Genomic DNA, 25,347 nt, shown 5'->3' with positions numbered 1-25,347 from the left:
CCATGAGGCATTTGTTTTTAGAAACTGCTGCTCACAACCAATGTTGCAATGGAGTGTCTCCATCTGCTGGTGGTATTGGAAAGGCATTAGTGCTATGACAGGGTCTGAAGAAGAAGAAGAAGAAGAAGAAGAAGAGAGACAAAAAATATATATAAAAAGAAAAAGAGAGAGAGAGAGAGAGACTGACTTAGTGAGCGAGTGAGTGAGAGAGTGAGAGTGAGTGAGAGTGAATGAGTGAGTGAGTGATTGAGTGAGTGAGTGAGTGAGTGAGTGAGAACAAATGAGTTAAAGCAAGTGAGTGAGAGAGATCGAATGAATGAAAGTCTGAATGACAGAAAGAAAAAAGGATGAAGAAAGAAGCATGAAGAAAAAAAAATGTATATGGAGTTGCTGACATGAGTGCAATCTACAAAGCCGTTGAGGCTGATCCTCATGGGAGGATTATTGCACCAGGACCCTTAGCACTTTTAAAATGCCATTCAATGCCACGGGCTAGATGTAAACTGCAGATGACCATGTTGTGGTAGTTACCATGGATACCCAAGTGATGTGTGAGCTAACACATAGGCCCAACAGATTCCAAGAAGGCCAGAATCACCAGCGGCACCACCATCGATTGTCAGGTCACCCGGATTCAGCAAATACCAGAGTCCAAAATGATGCAGGTTTATACTGTTAATTTTCAGTTTATCGTTACAGTTGGTGTTATTCCATGTCGGAAGGGACGCAGCTACAGCCAGTGGGGTAACTAGAGACAGGCAGGCAGCTATGTGCAACAAAGGTAGGCGTGTTGTTTTCATATGCAGATCTGAAATATTGTCTTATATGCAAGAGGAGGAGTGATGGGGGTTCAGGCAAAAGCCAGGCTATGGATTGCATTGCTAAATGCTCCATCAGAGTGCAATGGTCGCCTGTCCTTTTTTTAAGTGATGATGTGGGTTTAGCCTGTGCTGTATGTATGTATGGGTGGCTGACTGCCACCCACCCAGAAAGTGTATGGGAGGCTGGTTGGCTGCCAGCCTTCCTTCCATTCCTATGAGTAATGTGAGTGCTCATGAAGGGGACATGGTTGGGTCCACCCCTTTCCCGGTTATCCCCTCTAGGCCTTTTGGCTTAGATCAAGTGTAAAAAAAGAAAGGATCTTGCGACAGATCGCATCCTGAGGCACGTTTTTTTTTGTGTGAATACTTGCACTTGGGTGACTTGTGAGCACATACTGATACATACGTTCCCTATCTGGGGACCATAAATTAAATGGATTTTTGAGAAAGGGAGCTGATTTGGAAGCTTGCTTCTGTCGCCCTATGCATTGACCCGATGTGGCAGTATCTTCGGGTAGTGAACAGTGCACCACCCCATTCCAGTGTTAAACAAGAAAGATTCTCATTTAATCCTCCGTGGGTGAGAATTTGAGTTTGAGAATTGGAGACCAAAATGATGAGTTGCACTGACTGGTTTATGAACGTCTATTCATTTAGCGTTTTAATGACCATGTTTGCACACTGATTGGTGTAAAAAAATAAAATAAAACTAAATAATAATAATCTAGCACACCTGTGCAGGTTTGACATGACATGACAGGTAGCTGTCTTGTGGGTGGTGCTGAATCCTGTTAAATGACATGAGGGTCTCATGCCTATACACAAGGGTGTGTCATTGCTGTTGCTTGACCATGCATTGGTTTCTGTGGTCAGTGAATGATAAAAACAAAATTTACCATCCATTGATGGATGGGAAATCCGCCATGAGGCATTTGTTTTTAGAAACTGCTGCTCACAACCAATGTTGCAATGGAGTGTCTCCATCTGCTGGTGGTATTGGAAAGGCATTAGTGCTATGACAGGGTCTGAAGAAGAAGAAGAAGAAGAAGAAGAAGAAGAAGAAGAAGAAGACGGAAAAAAATATATATAAAAAGAAAAAGAGAGAGAGAGAGAGAGACTGACTTAGTGAGCGAGTGAGTGAGAGAGTGAGAGTGAGTGAGAGTGAATGAGTGAGTGAGTGATTGAGTGAGTGAGTGAGTGAGTGAGAACAAATGAGTTAAAGCAAGTGAGTGAGAGAGATCGAATGAATGAAAGTCTGAATGACAGAAAGAAAAAAGGATGAAGAAAGAAGCATGAAGAAAAAAAAATGTATATGGAGTTGCTGACATGAGTGCAATCTACAAAGCCGTTGAGGCTGATCCTCATGGGAGGATTATTGCACCAGGACCCTTAGCACTTTTAAAATGCCATTCAATGCCACGGGCTAGATGTAAACTGCAGATGACCATGTTGTGGTAGTTACCATGGATACCCAAGTGATGTGTGAGCTAACACATAGGCCCAACAGATTCCAAGAAGGCCAGAATCACCAGCGGCACCACCATCGATTGTCAGGTCACCCGGATTCAGCAAATACCAGAGTCCAAAATGATGCAGGTTTATACTGTTAATTTTCAGTTTATCGTTACAGTTGGTGTTATTCCATGTCGGAAGGGACGCAGCTACAGCCAGTGGGGTAACTAGAGACAGGCAGGCAGCTATGTGCAACAAAGGTAGGCGTGTTGTTTTCATATGCAGATCTGAAATATTGTCTTATATGCAAGAGGAGGAGTGATGGGGGTTCAGGCAAAAGCCAGGCTATGGATTGCATTGCTAAATGCTCCATCAGAGTGCAATGGTCGCCTGTCCTTTTTTTAAGTGATGATGTGGGTTTAGCCTGTGCTGTATGTATGTATGGGTGGCTGACTGCCACCCACCCAGAAAGTGTATGGGAGGCTGGTTGGCTGCCAGCCTTCCTTCCATTCCTATGAGTAATGTGAGTGCTCATGAAGGGGACATGGTTGGGTCCACCCCTTTCCCGGTTATCCCCTCTAGGCCTTTTGGCTTAGATCAAGTGTAAAAAAAGAAAGGATCTTGCGACAGATCGCATCCTGAGGCACGTTTTTTTTTGTGTGAATACTTGCACTTGGGTGACTTGTGAGCACATACTGATACATACGTTCCCTATCTGGGGACCATAAATTAAATGGATTTTTGAGAAAGGGAGCTGATTTGGAAGCTTGCTTCTGTCGCCCTATGCATTGACCCGATGTGGCAGTATCTTCGGGTAGTGAACAGTGCACCACCCCATTCCAGTGTTAAACAAGAAAGATTCTCATTTAATCCTCCGTGGGTGAGAATTTGAGTTTGAGAATTGGAGACCAAAATGATGAGTTGCACTGACTGGTTTATGAACGTCTATTCATTTAGCGTTTTAATGACCATGTTTGCACACTGATTGGTGTAAAAAAATAAAATAAAACTAAATAATAATAATCTAGCACACCTGTGCAGGTTTGACATGACATGACAGGTAGCTGTCTTGTGGGTGGTGCTGAATCCTGTTAAATGACATGAGGGTCTCATGCCTATACACAAGGGTGTGTCATTGCTGTTGCTTGACCATGCATTGGTTTCTGTGGTCAGTGAATGATAAAAACAAAATTTACCATCCATTGATGGATGGGAAATCCGCCATGAGGCATTTGTTTTTAGAAACTGCTGCTCACAACCAATGTTGCAATGGAGTGTCTCCATCTGCTGGTGGTATTGGAAAGGCATTAGTGCTATGACAGGGTCTGAAGAAGAAGAAGAAGAAGAAGAAGAAGAAGAAGACGGAAAAAAATATATATAAAAAGAAAAAGAGAGAGAGAGAGAGAGACTGACTTAGTGAGCGAGTGAGTGAGAGAGTGAGAGTGAGTGAGAGTGAATGAGTGAGTGAGTGATTGAGTGAGTGAGTGAGTGAGTGAGTGAGAACAAATGAGTTAAAGCAAGTGAGTGAGAGAGATCGAATGAATGAAAGTCTGAATGACAGAAAGAAAAAAGGATGAAGAAAGAAGCATGAAGAAAAAAAAATGTATATGGAGTTGCTGACATGAGTGCAATCTACAAAGCCGTTGAGGCTGATCCTCATGGGAGGATTATTGCACCAGGACCCTTAGCACTTTTAAAATGCCATTCAATGCCACGGGCTAGATGTAAACTGCAGATGACCATGTTGTGGTAGTTACCATGGATACCCAAGTGATGTGTGAGCTAACACATAGGCCCAACAGATTCCAAGAAGGCCAGAATCACCAGCGGCACCACCATCGATTGTCAGGTCACCCGGATTCAGCAAATACCAGAGTCCAAAATGATGCAGGTTTATACTGTTAATTTTCAGTTTATCGTTACAGTTGGTGTTATTCCATGTCGGAAGGGACGCAGCTACAGCCAGTGGGGTAACTAGAGACAGGCAGGCAGCTATGTGCAACAAAGGTAGGCGTGTTGTTTTCATATGCAGATCTGAAATATTGTCTTATATGCAAGAGGAGGAGTGATGGGGGTTCAGGCAAAAGCCAGGCTATGGATTGCATTGCTAAATGCTCCATCAGAGTGCAATGGTCGCCTGTCCTTTTTTTAAGTGATGATGTGGGTTTAGCCTGTGCTGTATGTATGTATGGGTGGCTGACTGCCACCCACCCAGAAAGTGTATGGGAGGCTGGTTGGCTGCCAGCCTTCCTTCCATTCCTATGAGTAATGTGAGTGCTCATGAAGGGGACATGGTTGGGTCCACCCCTTTCCCGGTTATCCCCTCTAGGCCTTTTGGCTTAGATCAAGTGTAAAAAAAGAAAGGATCTTGCGACAGATCGCATCCTGAGGCACGTTTTTTTTTGTGTGAATACTTGCACTTGGGTGACTTGTGAGCACATACTGATACATACGTTCCCTATCTGGGGACCATAAATTAAATGGATTTTTGAGAAAGGGAGCTGATTTGGAAGCTTGCTTCTGTCGCCCTATGCATTGACCCGATGTGGCAGTATCTTCGGGTAGTGAACAGTGCACCACCCCATTCCAGTGTTAAACAAGAAAGATTCTCATTTAATCCTCCGTGGGTGAGAATTTGAGTTTGAGAATTGGAGACCAAAATGATGAGTTGCACTGACTGGTTTATGAACGTCTATTCATTTAGCGTTTTAATGACCATGTTTGCACACTGATTGGTGTAAAAAAATAAAATAAAACTAAATAATAATAATCTAGCACACCTGTGCAGGTTTGACATGACATGACAGGTAGCTGTCTTGTGGGTGGTGCTGAATCCTGTTAAATGACATGAGGGTCTCATGCCTATACACAAGGGTGTGTCATTGCTGTTGCTTGACCATGCATTGGTTTCTGTGGTCAGTGAATGATAAAAACAAAATTTACCATCCATTGATGGATGGGAAATCCGCCATGAGGCATTTGTTTTTAGAAACTGCTGCTCACAACCAATGTTGCAATGGAGTGTCTCCATCTGCTGGTGGTATTGGAAAGGCATTAGTGCTATGACAGGGTCTGAAGAAGAAGAAGAAGAAGAAGAAGAAGACGGAAAAAAATATATATAAAAAGAAAAAGAGAGAGAGAGAGAGAGACTGACTTAGTGAGCGAGTGAGTGAGAGAGTGAGAGTGAGTGAGAGTGAATGAGTGAGTGAGTGATTGAGTGAGTGAGTGAGTGAGAACAAATGAGTTAAAGCAAGTGAGTGAGAGAGATCGAATGAATGAAAGTCTGAATGACAGAAAGAAAAAAGGATGAAGAAAGAAGCATGAAGAAAAAAAAATGTATATGGAGTTGCTGACATGAGTGCAATCTACAAAGCCGTTGAGGCTGATCCTCATGGGAGGATTATTGCACCAGGACCCTTAGCACTTTTAAAATGCCATTCAATGCCACGGGCTAGATGTAAACTGCAGATGACCATGTTGTGGTAGTTACCATGGATACCCAAGTGATGTGTGAGCTAACACATAGGCCCAACAGATTCCAAGAAGGCCAGAATCACCAGCGGCACCACCATCGATTGTCAGGTCACCCGGATTCAGCAAATACCAGAGTCCAAAATGATGCAGGTTTATACTGTTAATTTTCAGTTTATCGTTACAGTTGGTGTTATTCCATGTCGGAAGGGACGCAGCTACAGCCAGTGGGGTAACTAGAGACAGGCAGGCAGCTATGTGCAACAAAGGTAGGCGTGTTGTTTTCATATGCAGATCTGAAATATTGTCTTATATGCAAGAGGAGGAGTGATGGGGGTTCAGGCAAAAGCCAGGCTATGGATTGCATTGCTAAATGCTCCATCAGAGTGCAATGGTCGCCTGTCCTTTTTTTAAGTGATGATGTGGGTTTAGCCTGTGCTGTATGTATGTATGGGTGGCTGACTGCCACCCACCCAGAAAGTGTATGGGAGGCTGGTTGGCTGCCAGCCTTCCTTCCATTCCTATGAGTAATGTGAGTGCTCATGAAGGGGACATGGTTGGGTCCACCCCTTTCCCGGTTATCCCCTCTAGGCCTTTTGGCTTAGATCAAGTGTAAAAAAAGAAAGGATCTTGCGACAGATCGCATCCTGAGGCACGTTTTTTTTTGTGTGAATACTTGCACTTGGGTGACTTGTGAGCACATACTGATACATACGTTCCCTATCTGGGGACCATAAATTAAATGGATTTTTGAGAAAGGGAGCTGATTTGGAAGCTTGCTTCTGTCGCCCTATGCATTGACCCGATGTGGCAGTATCTTCGGGTAGTGAACAGTGCACCACCCCATTCCAGTGTTAAACAAGAAAGATTCTCATTTAATCCTCCGTGGGTGAGAATTTGAGTTTGAGAATTGGAGACCAAAATGATGAGTTGCACTGACTGGTTTATGAACGTCTATTCATTTAGCGTTTTAATGACCATGTTTGCACACTGATTGGTGTAAAAAAATAAAATAAAACTAAATAATAATAATCTAGCACACCTGTGCAGGTTTGACATGACATGACAGGTAGCTGTCTTGTGGGTGGTGCTGAATCCTGTTAAATGACATGAGGGTCTCATGCCTATACACAAGGGTGTGTCATTGCTGTTGCTTGACCATGCATTGGTTTCTGTGGTCAGTGAATGATAAAAACAAAATTTACCATCCATTGATGGATGGGAAATCCGCCATGAGGCATTTGTTTTTAGAAACTGCTGCTCACAACCAATGTTGCAATGGAGTGTCTCCATCTGCTGGTGTTATTGGAAAGGCATTAGTGCTATGACAGGGTCTGAAGAAGAAGAAGAAGAAGAAGAAGAAGAAGAAGAAGAAGAAGAAGAAGACGGAAAAAAATATATATAAAAAGAAAAAGAGAGAGAGAGAGAGAGACTGACTTAGTGAGCGAGTGAGTGAGAGAGTGAGAGTGAGTGAGAGTGAATGAGTGAGTGAGTGATTGAGTGAGTGAGTGAGTGAGAACAAATGAGTTAAAGCAAGTGAGTGAGAGAGATCGAATGAATGAAAGTCTGAATGACAGAAAGAAAAAAGGATGAAGAAAGAAGCATGAAGAAAAAAAAATGTATATGGAGTTGCTGACATGAGTGCAATCTACAAAGCCGTTGAGGCTGATCCTCATGGGAGGATTATTGCACCAGGACCCTTAGCACTTTTAAAATGCCATTCAATGCCACGGGCTAGATGTAAACTGCAGATGACCATGTTGTGGTAGTTACCATGGATACCCAAGTGATGTGTGAGCTAACACATAGGCCCAACAGATTCCAAGAAGGCCAGAATCACCAGCGGCACCACCATCGATTGTCAGGTCACCCGGATTCAGCAAATACCAGAGTCCAAAATGATGCAGGTTTATACTGTTAATTTTCAGTTTATCGTTACAGTTGGTGTTATTCCATGTCGGAAGGGACGCAGCTACAGCCAGTGGGGTAACTAGAGACAGGCAGGCAGCTATGTGCAACAAAGGTAGGCGTGTTGTTTTCATATGCAGATCTGAAATATTGTCTTATATGCAAGAGGAGGAGTGATGGGGGTTCAGGCAAAAGCCAGGCTATGGATTGCATTGCTAAATGCTCCATCAGAGTGCAATGGTCGCCTGTCCTTTTTTTAAGTGATGATGTGGGTTTAGCCTGTGCTGTATGTATGTATGGGTGGCTGACTGCCACCCACCCAGAAAGTGTATGGGAGGCTGGTTGGCTGCCAGCCTTCCTTCCATTCCTATGAGTAATGTGAGTGCTCATGAAGGGGACATGGTTGGGTCCACCCCTTTCCCGGTTATCCCCTCTAGGCCTTTTGGCTTAGATCAAGTGTAAAAAAAGAAAGGATCTTGCGACAGATCGCATCCTGAGGCACGTTTTTTTTGTGTGAATACTTGCACTTGGGTGACTTGTGAGCACATACTGATACATACGTTCCCTATCTGGGGACCATAAATTAAATGGATTTTTGAGAAAGGGAGCTGATTTGGAAGCTTGCTTCTGTCGCCCTATGCATTGACCCGATGTGGCAGTATCTTCGGGTAGTGAACAGTGCACCACCCCATTCCAGTGTTAAACAAGAAAGATTCTCATTTAATCCTCCGTGGGTGAGAATTTGAGTTTGAGAATTGGAGACCAAAATGATGAGTTGCACTGACTGGTTTATGAACGTCTATTCATTTAGCGTTTTAATGACCATGTTTGCACACTGATTGGTGTAAAAAAATAAAATAAAACTAAATAATAATAATCTAGCACACCTGTGCAGGTTTGACATGACATGACAGGTAGCTGTCTTGTGGGTGGTGCTGAATCCTGTTAAATGACATGAGGGTCTCATGCCTATACACAAGGGTGTGTCATTGCTGTTGCTTGACCATGCATTGGTTTCTGTGGTCAGTGAATGATAAAAACAAAATTTACCATCCATTGATGGATGGGAAATCCGCCATGAGGCATTTGTTTTTAGAAACTGCTGCTCACAACCAATGTTGCAATGGAGTGTCTCCATCTGCTGGTGGTATTGGAAAGGCATTAGTGCTATGACAGGGTCTGAAGAAGAAGAAGAAGAAGAAGAAGACGGAAAAAAATATATATAAAAAGAAAAAGAGAGAGAGAGAGAGAGACTGACTTAGTGAGCGAGTGAGTGAGAGAGTGAGAGTGAGTGAGAGTGAATGAGTGAGTGAGTGATTGAGTGAGTGAGTGAGTGAGTGAGAACAAATGAGTTAAAGCAAGTGAGTGAGAGAGATCGAATGAATGAAAGTCTGAATGACAGAAAGAAAAAAGGATGAAGAAAGAAGCATGAAGAAAAAAAAATGTATATGGAGTTGCTGACATGAGTGCAATCTACAAAGCCGTTGAGGCTGATCCTCATGGGAGGATTATTGCACCAGGACCCTTAGCACTTTTAAAATGCCATTCAATGCCACGGGCTAGATGTAAACTGCAGATGACCATGTTGTGGTAGTTACCATGGATACCCAAGTGATGTGTGAGCTAACACATAGGCCCAACAGATTCCAAGAAGGCCAGAATCACCAGCGGCACCACCATCGATTGTCAGGTCACCCGGATTCAGCAAATACCAGAGTCCAAAATGATGCAGGTTTATACTGTTAATTTTCAGTTTATCGTTACAGTTGGTGTTATTCCATGTCGGAAGGGACGCAGCTACAGCCAGTGGGGTAACTAGAGACAGGCAGGCAGCTATGTGCAACAAAGGTAGGCGTGTTGTTTTCATATGCAGATCTGAAATATTGTCTTATATGCAAGAGGAGGAGTGATGGGGGTTCAGGCAAAAGCCAGGCTATGGATTGCATTGCTAAATGCTCCATCAGAGTGCAATGGTCGCCTGTCCTTTTTTTAAGTGATGATGTGGGTTTAGCCTGTGCTGTATGTATGTATGGGTGGCTGACTGCCACCCACCCAGAAAGTGTATGGGAGGCTGGTTGGCTGCCAGCCTTCCTTCCATTCCTATGAGTAATGTGAGTGCTCATGAAGGGGACATGGTTGGGTCCACCCCTTTCCCGGTTATCCCCTCTAGGCCTTTTGGCTTAGATCAAGTGTAAAAAAAGAAAGGATCTTGCGACAGATCGCATCCTGAGGCACGTTTTTTTTTGTGTGAATACTTGCACTTGGGTGACTTGTGAGCACATACTGATACATACGTTCCCTATCTGGGGACCATAAATTAAATGGATTTTTGAGAAAGGGAGCTGATTTGGAAGCTTGCTTCTGTCGCCCTATGCATTGACCCGATGTGGCAGTATCTTCGGGTAGTGAACAGTGCACCACCCCATTCCAGTGTTAAACAAGAAAGATTCTCATTTAATCCTCCGTGGGTGAGAATTTGAGTTTGAGAATTGGAGACCAAAATGATGAGTTGCACTGACTGGTTTATGAACGTCTATTCATTTAGCGTTTTAATGACCATGTTTGCACACTGATTGGTGTAAAAAAATAAAATAAAACTAAATAATAATAATCTAGCACACCTGTGCAGGTTTGACATGACATGACAGGTAGCTGTCTTGTGGGTGGTGCTGAATCCTGTTAAATGACATGAGGGTCTCATGCCTATACACAAGGGTGTGTCATTGCTGTTGCTTGACCATGCATTGGTTTCTGTGGTCAGTGAATGATAAAAACAAAATTTACCATCCATTGATGGATGGGAAATCCGCCATGAGGCATTTGTTTTTAGAAACTGCTGCTCACAACCAATGTTGCAATGGAGTGTCTCCATCTGCTGGTGGTATTGGAAAGGCATTAGTGCTATGACAGGGTCTGAAGAAGAAGAAGAAGAAGAAGAAGAAGAAGAAGAAGAAGACGGAAAAAAATATATATAAAAAGAAAAAGAGAGAGAGAGAGAGAGACTGACTTAGTGAGCGAGTGAGTGAGAGAGTGAGAGTGAGTGAGAGTGAATGAGTGAGTGAGTGATTGAGTGAGTGAGTGAGTGAGTGAGAACAAATGAGTTAAAGCAAGTGAGTGAGAGAGATCGAATGAATGAAAGTCTGAATGACAGAAAGAAAAAAGGATGAAGAAAGAAGCATGAAGAAAAAAAAATGTATATGGAGTTGCTGACATGAGTGCAATCTACAAAGCCGTTGAGGCTGATCCTCATGGGAGGATTATTGCACCAGGACCCTTAGCACTTTTAAAATGCCATTCAATGCCACGGGCTAGATGTAAACTGCAGATGACCATGTTGTGGTAGTTACCATGGATACCCAAGTGATGTGTGAGCTAACACATAGGCCCAACAGATTCCAAGAAGGCCAGAATCACCAGCGGCACCACCATCGATTGTCAGGTCACCCGGATTCAGCAAATACCAGAGTCCAAAATGATGCAGGTTTATACTGTTAATTTTCAGTTTATCGTTACAGTTGGTGTTATTCCATGTCGGAAGGGACGCAGCTACAGCCAGTGGGGTAACTAGAGACAGGCAGGCAGCTATGTGCAACAAAGGTAGGCGTGTTGTTTTCATATGCAGATCTGAAATATTGTCTTATATGCAAGAGGAGGAGTGATGGGGGTTCAGGCAAAAGCCAGGCTATGGATTGCATTGCTAAATGCTCCATCAGAGTGCAATGGTCGCCTGTCCTTTTTTTAAGTGATGATGTGGGTTTAGCCTGTGCTGTATGTATGTATGGGTGGCTGACTGCCACCCACCCAGAAAGTGTATGGGAGGCTGGTTGGCTGCCAGCCTTCCTTCCATTCCTATGAGTAATGTGAGTGCTCATGAAGGGGACATGGTTGGGTCCACCCCTTTCCCGGTTATCCCCTCTAGGCCTTTTGGCTTAGATCAAGTGTAAAAAAAGAAAGGATCTTGCGACAGATCGCATCCTGAGGCACGTTTTTTTTTGTGTGAATACTTGCACTTGGGTGACTTGTGAGCACATACTGATACATACGTTCCCTATCTGGGGACCATAAATTATATGGATTTTTGAGAAAGGGAGCTGATTTGGAAGCTTGCTTCTGTCGCCCTATGCATTGACCCGATGTGGCAGTATCTTCGGGTAGTGAACAGTGCACCACCCCATTCCAGTGTTAAACAAGAAAGATTCTCATTTAATCCTCCGTGGGTGAGAATTTGAGTTTGAGAATTGGAGACCAAAATGATGAGTTGCACTGACTGGTTTATGAACGTCTATTCATTTAGCGTTTTAATGACCATGTTTGCACACTGATTGGTGTAAAAAAATAAAATAAAACTAAATAATAATAATCTAGCACACCTGTGCAGGTTTGACATGACATGACAGGTAGCTGTCTTGTGGGTGGTGCTGAATCCTGTTAAATGACATGAGGGTCTCATGCCTATACACAAGGGTGTGTCATTGCTGTTGCTTGACCATGCATTGGTTTCTGTGGTCAGTGAATGATAAAAACAAAATTTACCATCCATTGATGGATGGGAAATCCGCCATGAGGCATTTGTTTTTAGAAACTGCTGCTCACAACCAATGTTGCAATGGAGTGTCTCCATCTGCTGGTGGTATTGGAAAGGCATTAGTGCTATGACAGGGTCTGAAGAAGAAGAAGAAGAAGAAGAAGACGGAAAAAAATATATATAAAAAGAAAAAGAGAGAGAGAGAGAGAGACTGACTTAGTGAGCGAGTGAGTGAGAGAGTGAGAGTGAGTGAGAGTGAATGAGTGATTGAGTGAGTGAGTGAGTGAGTGAGTGAGAACAAATGAGTTAAAGCAAGTGAGTGAGAGAGATCGAATGAATGAAAGTCTGAATGACAGAAAGAAAAAAGGATGAAGAAAGAAGCATGAAGAAAAAAAAATGTATATGGAGTTGCTGACATGAGTGCAATCTACAAAGCCGTTGAGGCTGATCCTCATGGGAGGATTATTGCACCAGGACCCTTAGCACTTTTAAAATGCCATTCAATGCCACGGGCTAGATGTAAACTGCAGATGACCATGTTGTGGTAGTTACCATGGATACCCAAGTGATGTGTGAGCTAACACATAGGCCCAACAGATTCCAAGAAGGCCAGAATCACCAGCGGCACCACCATCGATTGTCAGGTCACCCGGATTCAGCAAATACCAGAGTCCAAAATGATGCAGGTTTATACTGTTAATTTTCAGTTTATCGTTACAGTTGGTGTTATTCCATGTCGGAAGGGACGCAGCTACAGCCAGTGGGGTAACTAGAGACAGGCAGGCAGCTATGTGCAACAAAGGTAGGCGTGTTGTTTTCATATGCAGATCTGAAATATTGTCTTATATGCAAGAGGAGGAGTGATGGGGGTTCAGGCAAAAGCCAGGCTATGGATTGCATTGCTAAATGCTCCATCAGAGTGCAATGGTCGCCTGTCCTTTTTTTAAGTGATGATGTGGGTTTAGCCTGTGCTGTATGTATGTATGGGTGGCTGACTGCCACCCACCCAGAAAGTGTATGGGAGGCTGGTTGGCTGCCAGCCTTCCTTCCATTCCTATGAGTAATGTGAGTGCTCATGAAGGGGACATGGTTGGGTCCACCCCTTTCCCGGTTATCCCCTCTAGGCCTTTTGGCTTAGATCAAGTGTAAAAAAAGAAAGGATCTTGCGACAGATCGCATCCTGAGGCACGTTTTTTTTTTGTGTGAATACTTGCACTTGGGTGACTTGTGAGCACATACTGATACATACGTTCCCTATCTGGGGACCATAAATTAAATGGATTTTTGAGAAAGGGAGCTGATTTGGAAGCTTGCTTCTGTCGCCCTATGCATTGACCCGATGTGGCAGTATCTTCGGGTAGTGAACAGTGCACCACCCCATTCCAGTGTTAAACAAGAAAGATTCTCATTTAATCCTCCGTGGGTGAGAATTTGAGTTTGAGAATTGGAGACCAAAATGATGAGTTGCACTGACTGGTTTATGAACGTCTATTCATTTAGCGTTTTAATGACCATGTTTGCACACTGATTGGTGTAAAAAAATAAAATAAAACTAAATAATAATAATCTAGCACACCTGTGCAGGTTTGACATGACATGACAGGTAGCTGTCTTGTGGGTGGTGCTGAATCCTGTTAAATGACATGAGGGTCTCATGCCTATACACAAGGGTGTGTCATTGCTGTTGCTTGACCATGCATTGGTTTCTGTGGTCAGTGAATGATAAAAACAAAATTTACCATCCATTGATGGATGGGAAATCCGCCATGAGGCATTTGTTTTTAGAAACTGCTGCTCACAACCAATGTTGCAATGGAGTGTCTCCATCTGCTGGTGGTATTGGAAAGGCATTAGTGCTATGACAGGGTCTGAAGAAGAAGAAGAAGAAGAAGAAGAAGAAGAAGACGGAAAAAAATATATATAAAAAGAAAAAGAGAGAGAGAGAGAGAGACTGACTTAGTGAGCGAGTGAGTGAGAGAGTGAGAGTGAGTGAGAGTGAATGAGTGAGTGAGTGATTGAGTGAGTGAGTGAGTGAGTGAGAACAAATGAGTTAAAGCAAGTGAGTGAGAGAGATCGAATGAATGAAAGTCTGAATGACAGAAAGAAAAAAGGATGAAGAAAGAAGCATGAAGAAAAAAAAATGTATATGGAGTTGCTGACATGAGTGCAATCTACAAAGCCGTTGAGGCTGATCCTCATGGGAGGATTATTGCACCAGGACCCTTAGCACTTTTAAAATGCCATTCAATGCCACGGGCTAGATGTAAACTGCAGATGACCATGTTGTGGTAGTTACCATGGATACCCAAGTGATGTGTGAGCTAACACATAGGCCCAACAGATTCCAAGAAGGCCAGAATCACCAGCGGCACCACCATCGATTGTCAGGTCACCCGGATTCAGCAAATACCAGAGTCCAAAATGATGCAGGTTTATACTGTTAATTTTCAGTTTATCGTTACAGTTGGTGTTATTCCATGTCGGAAGGGACGCAGCTACAGCCAGTGGGGTAACTAGAGACAGGCAGGCAGCTATGTGCAACAAAGGTAGGCGTGTTGTTTTCATATGCAGATCTGAAATATTGTCTTATATGCAAGAGGAGGAGTGATGGGGGTTCAGGCAAAAGCCAGGCTATGGATTGCATTGCTAAATGCTCCATCAGAGTGCAATGGTCGCCTGTCCTTTTTTTAAGTGATGATGTGGGTTTAGCCTGTGCTGTATGTATGTATGGGTGGCTGACTGCCACCCACCCAGAAAGTGTATGGGAGGCTGGTTGGCTGCCAGCCTTCCTTCCATTCCTATGAGTAATGTGAGTGCTCATGAAGGGGACATGGTTGGGTCCACCCCTTTCCCGGTTATCCCCTCTAGGCCTTTTGGCTTAGATCAAGTGTAAAAAAAGAAAGGATCTTGCGACAGATCGCATCCTGAGGCACGTTTTTTTTTGTGTGAATACTTGCACTTGGGTGACTTGTGAGCACATACTGATACATACGTTCCCTATCTGGGGACCATAAATTAAATGGATTTTTGAGAAAGGGAGCTGATTTGGAAGCTTGCTTCTGTCGCCCTATGCATTGACCCGATGTGGCAGTATCTTCGGGTAGTGAACAGTGCACCACCCCATTCCAGTGTTAAACAAGAAAGATTCTCATTTAATCCTCCGTGGGTGAGAATTTGAGTTTGAGAATTGGAGACCAAAATGATGAGTTGCACTGACTGGTTTATGAACGTCTATTCATTTAGCGTTTTAATGACCATGTTTGCACACTGATTGGTGTAAAAAAATAAAATAAAACTAAATAATAATAATCTAGCACACCTGTGCAGGTTTGACATGACATGACAGGTAGCTGTCTTGTGGGTGGTGCTGAATCCTGTTAAATGACATGAGGGTCTCATGCCTATACACAAGGGTGTGTCATTGCTGTTGCTTGACCATGCATTGGTTTCTGTGGTCAGTGAATGATAAAAACAAAATTTACCATCCATTGATGGATGGGAAATCCGCCATGAGGCATTTGTTTTTAGAAACTGCTGCTCAAAACCAATGTTGCAATGGAGTGTCTCCATCTGCTGGTGGTATTGGAAAGGCATTAGTGCTATGACAGGGTCTGAAGAAGAAGAAGAAGAAGAAGAAGAAGAAGAAGACGGAAAAAAATATATATAAAAAGAAAAAGAGAGAGAGAGAGAGAGAGACTGACTTAGTGAGCGAGTGAGTGAGAGAGTGAGAGTGAGTGAGAGTGAATGAGTGAGTGAGTGATTGAGTGAGTGAGTGAGTGAGTGAGAACAAATGAGTTAAAGCAAGTGAGTGAGAGAGATCGAATGAATGAAAGTCTGAATGACAGAAAGAAAAAAGGATGAAGAAAGAAGCATGAAGAAAAAAAAATGTATATGGAGTTGCTGACATGAGTGCAATCTACAAAGCCGTTGAGGCTGATCCTCATGGGAGGATTATTGCACCAGGACCCTTAGCACTTTTAAAATGCCATTCAATGCCACGGGCTAGATGTAAACTGCAGATGACCATGTTGTGGTAGTTACCATGGATACCCAAGTGATGTGTGAGCTAACACATAGGCCCAACAGATTCCAAGAAGGCCAGAATCACCAGCGGCACCACCATCGATTGTCAGGTCACCCGGATTCAGCAAATACCAGAGTCCAAAATGATGCAGGTTTATACTGTTAATTTTCAGTTTATCGTTACAGTTGGTGTTATTCCATGTCGGAAGGGACGCAGCTACAGCCAGTGGGGTAACTAGAGACAGGCAGGCAGCTATGTGCAACAAAGGTAGGCGTGTTGTTTTCATATGCAGATCTGAAATATTGTCTTATATGCAAGAGGAGGAGTGATGGGGGTTCAGGCAAAAGCCAGGCTATGGATTGCATTGCTAAATGCTCCATCAGAGTGCAATGGTCGCCTGTCCTTTTTTTAAGTGATGATGTGGGTTTAGCCTGTGCTGTATGTATGTATGGGTGGCTGACTGCCACCCACCCAGAAAGTGTATGGGAGGCTGGTTGGCTGCCAGCCTTCCTTCCATTCCTATGAGTAATGTGAGTGCTCATGAAGGGGACATGGTTGGGTCCACCCCTTTCCCGGTTATCCCCTCTAGGCCTTTTGGCTTAGATCAAGTGTAAAAAAAGAAAGGATCTTGCGACAGATCGCATCCTGAGGCACGTTTTTTTTTTGTGTGAATACTTGTACTTGGGTGACTTGTGAGCACATACTGATACATACGTTCCCTATCTGGGGACCATAAATTAAATGGATTTTTGAGAAAGGGAGCTGATTTGGAAGCTTGCTTCTGTCGCCCTATGCATTGACCCGATGTGGCAGTATCTTCGGGTAGTGAACAGTGCACCACCCCATTCCAGTGTTAAACAAGAAAGATTCTCATTTAATCCTCCGTGGGTGAGAATTTGAGTTTGAGAATTGGAGACCAAAATGATGAGTTGCACTGACTGGTTTATGAACGTCTATTCATTTAGCGTTTTAATGACCATGTTTGCACACTGATTGGTGTAAAAAAATAAAATAAAACTAAATAATAATAATCTAGCACACCTGTGCAGGTTTGACATGACATGACAGGTAGCTGTCTTGTGGGTGGTGCTGAATCCTGTTAAATGACATGAGGGTCTCATGCCTATACACAAGGGTGTGTCATTGCTGTTGCTTGACCATGCATTGGTTTCTGTGGTCAGTGAATGATAAAAACAAAATTTACCATCCATTGATGGATGGGAAATCCGCCATGAGGCATTTGTTTTTAGAAACTGCTGCTCACAACCAATGTTGCAATGGAGTGTCTCCATCTGCTGGTGGTATTGGAAAGGCATTAGTGCTATGACAGGGTCTGAAGAAGAAGAAGAAGAAGAAGAAGAAGAAGAAGAAGACGGAAAAAAATATATATAAAAAGAAAAAGAGAGAGAGAGAGAGAGACTGACTTAGTGAGCGAGTGAGTGAGAGAGTGAGAGTGAGTGAGAGTGAATGAGTGAGTGAGTGATTGAGTGAGTGAGTGAGTGAGTGAGTGAGAACAAATGAGTTAAAGCAAGTGAGTGAGAGAGATCGAATGAATGAAAGTCTGAATGACAGAAAGAAAAAAGGATGAAGAAAGAAGCATGAAGAAAAAAAAATGTATATGGAGTTGCTGACATGAGTGCAATCTACAAAGCCGTTGAGGCTGATCCTCATGGGAGGATTATTGCACCAGGACCCTTAGCACTTTTAAAATGCCATTCAATGCCACGGGCTAGATGTAAACTGCAGATGACCATGTTGTGGTAGTTACCATGGATACCCAAGTGATGTGTGAGCTAACACATAGGCCCAACAGATTCCAAGAAGGCCAGAATCACCAGCGGCACCACCATCGATTGTCAGGTCACCCGGATTCAGCAAATACCAGAGTCCAAAATGATGCAGGTTTATACTGTTAATTTTCAGTTTATCGTTACAGTTGGTGTTATTCCATGTCGGAAGGGACGCAGCTACAGCCAGTGGGGTAACTAGAGACAGGCAGGCAGCTATGTGCAACAAAGGTAGGCGTGTTGTTTTCATATGCAGATCTGAAATATTGTCTTATATGCAAGAGGAGGAGTGATGGGGGTTCAGGCAAAAGCCAGGCTATGGATTGCATTGCTAAATGCTCCATCAGAGTGCAATGGTCGCCTGTCCTTTTTTTAAGTGATGATGTGGGTTTAGCCTGTGCTGTATGTATGTATGGGTGGCTGACTGCCACCCACCCAGAAAGTGTATGGGAGGCTGGTTGGCTGCCAGCCTTCCTTCCATTCCTATGAGTAATGTGAGTGCTCATGAAGGGGACATGGTTGGGTCCACCCCTTTCCCGGTTATCCCCTCTAGGCCTTTTGGCTTAGATCAAGTGTAAAAAAAGAAAGGATCTTGCGACAGATCGCATCCTGAGGCACGTTTTTTTTTGTGTGAATACTTGCACTTGGGTGACTTGTGAGCACATACTGATACATACGTTCCCTATCTGGGGACCATAAATTAAATGGATTTTTGAGAAAGGGAGCTGATTTGGAAGCTTGCTTCTGTCGCCCTATGCATTGACCCGATGTGGCAGTATCTTCGGGTAGTGAACAGTGCACCACCCCATTCCAGTGTTAAACAAGAAAGATTCTCATTTAATCCTCCGTGGGTGAGAATTTGAGTTTGAGAATTGGAGACCAAAATGATGAGTTGCACTGACTGGTTTATGAACGTCTATTCATTTAGCGTTTTAATGACCATGTTTGCACACTGATTGGTGTAAAAAAATAAAATAAAACTAAATAATAATAATCTAGCACACCTGTGCAGGTTTGACATGACATGACAGGTAGCTGTCTTGTGGGTGGTGCTGAATCCTGTTAAATGACATGAGGGTCTCATGCCTATACACAAGGGTGTGTCATTGCTGTTGCTTGACCATGCATTGGTTTCTGTGGTCAGTGAATGATAAAAACAAAATTTACCATCCATTGATGGATGGGAAATCCGCCATGAGGCATTTGTTTTTAGAAACTGCTGCTCACAACCAATGTTGCAATGGAGTGTCTCCATCTGCTGGTGGTATTGGAAAGGCATTAGTGCTATGACAGGGTCTGAAGAAGAAGAAGAAGAAGAAGAAGAAGACGGAAAAAAATATATATAAAAAGAAAAAGAGAGAGAGAGAGAGAGACTGACTTAGTGAGCGAGTGAGTGAGAGAGTGAGAGTGAGTGAGAGTGAATGAGTGAGTGAGTGATTGAGTGAGTGAGTGAGTGAGTGAGAACAAATGAGTTAAAGCAAGTGAGTGAGAGAGATCGAATGAATGAAAGTCTGAATGACAGAAAGAAAAAAGGATGAAGAAAGAAGCATGAAGAAAAAAAAATGTATATGGAGTTGCTGACATGAGTGCAATCTACAAAGCCGTTGAGGCTGATCCTCATGGGAGGATTATTGCACCAGGACCCTTAGCACTTTTAAAATGCCATTCAATGCCACGGGCTAGATGTAAACTGCAGATGACCATGTTGTGGTAGTTACCATGGATACCCAAGTGATGTGTGAGCTAACACATAGGCCCAACAGATTCCAAGAAGGCCAGAATCACCAGCGGCACCACCATCGATTGTCAGGTCACCCGGATTCAGCAAATACCAGAGTCCAAAATGATGCAGGTTTATACTGTTAATTTTCAGTTTATCGTTACAGTTGGTGTTATTCCATGTCGGAAGGGACGCAGCTACAGCCAGTGGGGTAACTAGAGACAGGCAGGCAGCTATGTGCAACAAAGGTAGGCGTGTTGTTTTCATATGCAGATCTGAAATATTGTCTTATATGCAAGAGGAGGAGTGATGGGGGTTCAGGCAAAAGCCAGGCTATGGATTGCATTGCTAAATGCTCCATCAGAGTGCAATGGTCGCCTGTCCTTTTTTTAAGTGATGATGTGGGTTTAGCCTGTGCTGTATGTATGTATGGGTGGCTGACTGCCACCCACCCAGAAAGTGTATGGGAGGCTGGTTGGCTGCCAGCCTTCCTTCCATTCCTATGAGTAATGTGAGTGCTCATGAAGGGGACATGGTTGGGTCCACCCCTTTCCCGGTTATCCCCTCTAGGCCTTTTGGCTTAGATCAAGTGTAAAAAAAGAAAGGATCTTGCGACAGATCGCATCCTGAGGCACGTTTTTTTTTGTGTGAATACTTGCACTTGGGTGACTTGTGAGCACATACTGATACATACGTTCCCTATCTGGGGACCATAAATTAAATGGATTTTTGAGAAAGGGAGCTGATTTGGAAGCTTGCTTCTGTCGCCCTATGCATTGACCTGATGTGGCAGTATCTTCGGGTAGTGAACAGTGCACCACCCCATTCCAGTGTTAAACAAGAAAGATTCTCATTTAATCCTCCGTGGGTGAGAATTTGAGTTTGAGAATTGGAGACCAAAATGATGAGTTGCACTGACTGGTTTATGAACGTCTATTCATTTAGCGTTTTAATGACCATGTTTGCACACTGATTGGTGTAAAAAAATAAAATAAAACTAAATAATAATAATCTAGCACACCTGTGCAGGTTTGACATGACATGACAGGTAGCTGTCTTGTGGGTGGTGCTGAATCCTGTTAAATGACATGAGGGTCTCATGCCTATACACAAGGGTGTGTCATTGCTGTTGCTTGACCATGCATTGGTTTCTGTGGTCAGTGAATGATAAAAACTAAATTTACCATCCATTGATGGATGGGAAATCCGCCATGAGGCATTTGTTTTTAGAAACTGCTGCTCACAACCAATGTTGCAATGGAGTGTCTCCATCTGCTGGTGGTATTGGAAAGGCATTAGTGCTATGACAGGGTCTGAAGAAGAAGAAGAAGAAGAAGAAGAAGAAGACGGAAAAAAATATATATAAAAAGAAAAAGAGGGAGAGAGAGAGAGAGACTGACTTAGTGAGCGAGTGAGTGAGAGAGTGAGAGTGAGTGAGAGTGAATGAGTGAGTGAGTGATTGAGTGAGTGAGTGAGTGAGTGAGAACAAATGAGTTAAAGCAAGTGAGTGAGAGAGATCGAATGAATGAAAGTCTGAATGACAGAAAGAAAAAAGGATGAAGAAAGAAGCATGAAGAAAAAAAAATGTATATGGAGTTGCTGACATGAGTGCAATCTACAAAGCCGTTGAGGCTGATCCTCATGGGAGGATTATTGCACCAGGACCCTTAGCACTTTTAAAATGCCATTCAATGCCACGGGCTAGATGTAAACTGCAGATGACCATGTTGTGGTAGTTACCATGGATACCCAAGTGATGTGTGAGCTAACACATAGGCCCAACAGATTCCAAGAAGGCCAGAATCACCAGCGGCACCACCATCGATTGTCAGGTCACCCGGATTCAGCAAATACCAGAGTCCAAAATGATGCAGGTTTATACTGTTAATTTTCAGTTTATCGTTACAGTTGGTGTTATTCCATGTCGGAAGGGACGCAGCTACAGCCAGTGGGGTAACTAGAGACAGGCAGGCAGCTATGTGCAACAAAGGTAGGCGTGTTGTTTTCATATGCAGATCTGAAATATTGTCTTATATGCAAGAGGAGGAGTGATGGGGGTTCAGGCAAAAGCCAGGCTATGGATTGCATTGCTAAATGCTCCATCAGAGTGCAATGGTCGCCTGTCCTTTTTTTAAGTGATGATGTGGGTTTAGCCTGTGCTGTATGTATGTATGGGTGGCTGACTGCCACCCACCCAGAAAGTGTATGGGAGGCTGGTTGGCTGCCAGCCTTCCTTCCATTCCTATGAGTAATGTGAGTGCTCATGAAGGGGACATGGTTGGGTCCACCCCTTTCCCGGTTATCCCCTCTAGGCCTTTTGGCTTAGATCAAGTGTAAAAAAAGAAAGGATCTTGCGACAGATCGCATCCTGAGGCACGTTTTTTTTTGTGTGAATACTTGCACTTGGGTGACTTGTGAGCACATACTGATACATACGTTCCCTATCTGGGGACCATAAATTAAATGGATTTTTGAGAAAGGGAGCTGATTTGGAAGCTTGCTTCTGTCGCCCTATGCATTGACCCGATGTGGCAGTATCTTCGGGTAGTGAACAGTGCACCACCCCATTCCAGTGTTAAACAAGAAAGATTCTCATTTAATCCTCCGTGGGTGAGAATTTGAGTTTGAGAATTGGAGACCAAAATGATGAGTTGCACTGACTGGTTTATGAACGTCTATTCATTTAGCGTTTTAATGACCATGTTTGCACACTGATTGGTGTAAAAAAATAAAATAAAACTAAATAATAATAATCTAGCACACCTGTGCAGGTTTGACATGACATGACAGGTAGCTGTCTTGTGGGTGGTGCTGAATCCTGTTAAATGACATGAGGGTCTCATGCCTATACACAAGGGTGTGTCATTGCTGTTGCTTGACCATGCATTGGTTTCTGTGGTCAGTGAATGATAAAAACAAAATTTACCATCCATTGATGGATGGGAAATCCGCCATGAGGCATTTGTTTTTAGAAACTGCTGCTCACAACCAATGTTGCAATGGAGTGTCTCCATCTGCTGGTGGTATTGGAAAGGCATTAGTGCTATGACAGGGTCTGAAGAAGAAGAAGAAGAAGACGGAAAAAAATATATATAAAAAGAAAAAGAGAGAGAGAGAGAGAGACTGACTTAGTGAGCGAGTGAGTGAGAGAGTGAGAGTGAGTGAGAGTGAATGAGTGAGTGATTGAGTGAGTGAGTGAGTGAGTGAGTGAGAACAAATGAGTTAAAGCAAGTGAGTGAGAGAGATCGAATGAATGAAAGTCTGAATGACAGAAAGAAAAAAGGATGAAGAAAGAAGCATGAAGAAAAAAAAATGTATATGGAGTTGCTGACATGAGTGCAATCTACAAAGCCGTTGAGGCTGATCCTCATGGGAGGATTATTGCACCAGGACCCTTAGCACTTTTAAAATGCCATTCAATGCCACGGGCTAGATGTAAACTGCAGATGACCATGTTGTGGTAGTTACCATGGATACCCAAGTGATGTGTGAGCTAACACATAGGCCCAACAGATTCCAAGAAGGCCAGAATCACCAGCGGCACCACCATCGATTGTCAGGTCACCCGGATTCAGCAAATACCAGAGTCCAAAATGATGCAGGTTTATACTGTTAATTTTCAGTTTATCGTTACAGTTGGTGTTATTCCATGTCGGAAGGGACGCAGCTACAGCCAGTGGGGTAACTAGAGACAGGCAGGCAGCTATGTGCAACAAAGGTAGGCGTGTTGTTTTCATATGCAGATCTGAAATATTGTCTTATATGCAAGAGGAGGAGTGATGGGGGTTCAGGCAAAAGCCAGGCTATGGATTGCATTGCTAAATGCTCCATCAGAGTGCAATGGTCGCCTGTCCTTTTTTTAAGTGATGATGTGGGTTTAGCCTGTGCTGTATGTATGTATGGGTGGCTGACTGCCACCCACCCAGAAAGTGTATGGGAGGCTGGTTGGCTGCCAGCCTTCCTTCCATTCCTATGAGTAATGTGAGTGCTCATGAAGGGGACATGGTTGGGCCCACCCCTTTCCCGGTTATCCCCTCTAGGCCTTTTGGCTTAGATCAAGTGTAAAAAAAGAAAGGATCTTGCGACAGATCGCATCCTGAGGCACGTTTTTTTTTGTGTGAATACTTGCACTTGGGTGACTTGTGAGCACATACTGATACATACGTTCCCTATCTGGGGACCATAAATTAAATGGATTTTTGAGAAAGGGAGCTGATTTGGAAGCTTGCTTCTGTCGCCCTATGCATTGACCCGATGTGGCAGTATCTTCGGGTAGTGAACAGTGCACCACCCCATTCCAGTGTTAAACAAGAAAGATTCTCATTTAATCCTCCGTGGGTGAGAATTTGAGTTTGAGAATTGGAGACCAAAATGATGAGTTGCACTGACTGGTTTATGAACGTCTATTCATTTAGCGTTTTAATGACCATGTTTGCACACTGATTGGTGTAAAAAAATAAAATAAAACTAAATAATAATAATCTAGCACACCTGTGCAGGTTTGACATGACATGACAGGTAGCTGTCTTGTGGGTGGTGCTGAATCCTGTTAAATGACATGAGGGTCTCATGCCTATACACAAGGGTGTGTCATTGCTGTTGCTTGACCATGCATTGGTTTCTGTGGTCAGTGAATGATAAAAACAAAATTTACCATCCATTGATGGATGGGAAATCCGCCATGAGGCATTTGTTTTTAGAAACTGCTGCTCACAACCAATGTTGCAATGGAGTGTCTCCATCTGCTGGTGGTATTGGAAAGGCATTAGTGCTATGACAGGGTCTGAAGAAGAAGAAGAAGAAGAAGAAGAAGAAGAAGACGGAAAAAAATATATATAAAAAGAAAAAGAGAGAGAGAGAGAGAGACTGACTTAGTGAGCGAGTGAGTGAGAGAGTGAGAGTGAGTGAGAGTGAATGAGTGAGTGAGTGATTGAGTGAGTGAGTGAGTGAGTGAGTGAGAACAAATGAGTTAAAGCAAGTGAGTGAGAGAGATCGAATGAATGAAAGTCTGAATGACAGAAAGAAAAAAGGATGAAGAAAGAAGCATGAAGAAAAAAAAATGTATATGGAGTTGCTGACATGAGTGCAATCTACAAAGCCGTTGAGGCTGATCCTCATGGGAGGATTATTGCACCAGGACCCTTAGCACTTTTAAAATGCCATTCAATGCCACGGGCTAGATGTAAACTGCAGATGACCATGTTGTGGTAGTTACCATGGATACCCAAGTGATGTGTGAGCTAACACATAGGCCCAACAGATTCCAAGAAGGCCAGAATCACCAGCGGCACCACCATCGATTGTCAGGTCACCCGGATTCAGCAAATACCAGAGTCCAAAATGATGCAGGTTTATACTGTTAATTTTCAGTTTATCGTTACAGTTGGTGTTATTCCATGTCGGAAGGGACGCAGCTACAGCCAGTGGGGTAACTAGAGACAGGCAGGCAGCTATGTGCAACAAAGGTAGGCGTGTTGTTTTCATATGCAGATCTGAAATATTGTCTTATATGCAAGAGGAGGAGTGATGGGGGTTCAGGCAAAAGCCAGGCTATGGATTGCATTGCTAAATGCTCCATCAGAGTGCAATGGTCGCCTGTCCTTTTTTTAAGTGATGATGTGGGTTTAGCCTGTGCTGTA

At 43.4% G+C, this 25,347-nt stretch overlaps 14 pseudogenes; all 14 read left to right on the top strand.

Annotated features, from left to right (window-relative positions):
* Nucleotides 1–1,092: 1,092 nt before the first annotated feature.
* LOC130286083 (U2 spliceosomal RNA) lies at nucleotides 1,093–1,356 on the top strand (annotated as a pseudogene).
* A 1,488-nt stretch (nucleotides 1,357–2,844) lies between these two features.
* Nucleotides 2,845–3,108, top strand: LOC130286082 (U2 spliceosomal RNA; annotated as a pseudogene).
* Nucleotides 3,109–4,591: 1,483 nt separating this feature from the next.
* LOC130286081 (U2 spliceosomal RNA) lies at nucleotides 4,592–4,855 on the top strand (annotated as a pseudogene).
* A 1,469-nt stretch (nucleotides 4,856–6,324) lies between these two features.
* On the top strand, nucleotides 6,325–6,588 carry LOC130286080 (U2 spliceosomal RNA; annotated as a pseudogene).
* Nucleotides 6,589–8,078: 1,490 nt separating this feature from the next.
* LOC130288608 (U2 spliceosomal RNA) lies at nucleotides 8,079–8,341 on the top strand (annotated as a pseudogene).
* A 1,470-nt stretch (nucleotides 8,342–9,811) lies between these two features.
* Nucleotides 9,812–10,075, top strand: LOC130286079 (U2 spliceosomal RNA; annotated as a pseudogene).
* Nucleotides 10,076–11,560: 1,485 nt separating this feature from the next.
* On the top strand, nucleotides 11,561–11,824 carry LOC130288744 (U2 spliceosomal RNA; annotated as a pseudogene).
* A 1,466-nt stretch (nucleotides 11,825–13,290) lies between these two features.
* On the top strand, nucleotides 13,291–13,555 carry LOC130287903 (U2 spliceosomal RNA; annotated as a pseudogene).
* Nucleotides 13,556–15,034: 1,479 nt separating this feature from the next.
* LOC130286078 (U2 spliceosomal RNA) lies at nucleotides 15,035–15,298 on the top strand (annotated as a pseudogene).
* A 1,481-nt stretch (nucleotides 15,299–16,779) lies between these two features.
* Nucleotides 16,780–17,044, top strand: LOC130288184 (U2 spliceosomal RNA; annotated as a pseudogene).
* Nucleotides 17,045–18,530: 1,486 nt separating this feature from the next.
* On the top strand, nucleotides 18,531–18,794 carry LOC130286077 (U2 spliceosomal RNA; annotated as a pseudogene).
* A 1,473-nt stretch (nucleotides 18,795–20,267) lies between these two features.
* LOC130289262 (U2 spliceosomal RNA) lies at nucleotides 20,268–20,531 on the top strand (annotated as a pseudogene).
* A 1,478-nt stretch (nucleotides 20,532–22,009) lies between these two features.
* Nucleotides 22,010–22,273, top strand: LOC130286076 (U2 spliceosomal RNA; annotated as a pseudogene).
* A 1,464-nt stretch (nucleotides 22,274–23,737) lies between these two features.
* On the top strand, nucleotides 23,738–24,001 carry LOC130286074 (U2 spliceosomal RNA; annotated as a pseudogene).
* The last annotated feature ends 1,346 nt before the right edge of the window (nucleotides 24,002–25,347 follow it).

Source organism: Hyla sarda, chromosome 8 (assembly GCF_029499605.1).
Source record: "Hyla sarda isolate aHylSar1 chromosome 8, aHylSar1.hap1, whole genome shotgun sequence".
NCBI lineage: Eukaryota > Metazoa > Chordata > Amphibia > Anura > Hylidae > Hyla > Hyla sarda.
The sequence above is the reverse complement of the archived record's forward strand: the minus strand, read 5'-3'. Positions and strand labels throughout refer to the sequence as shown.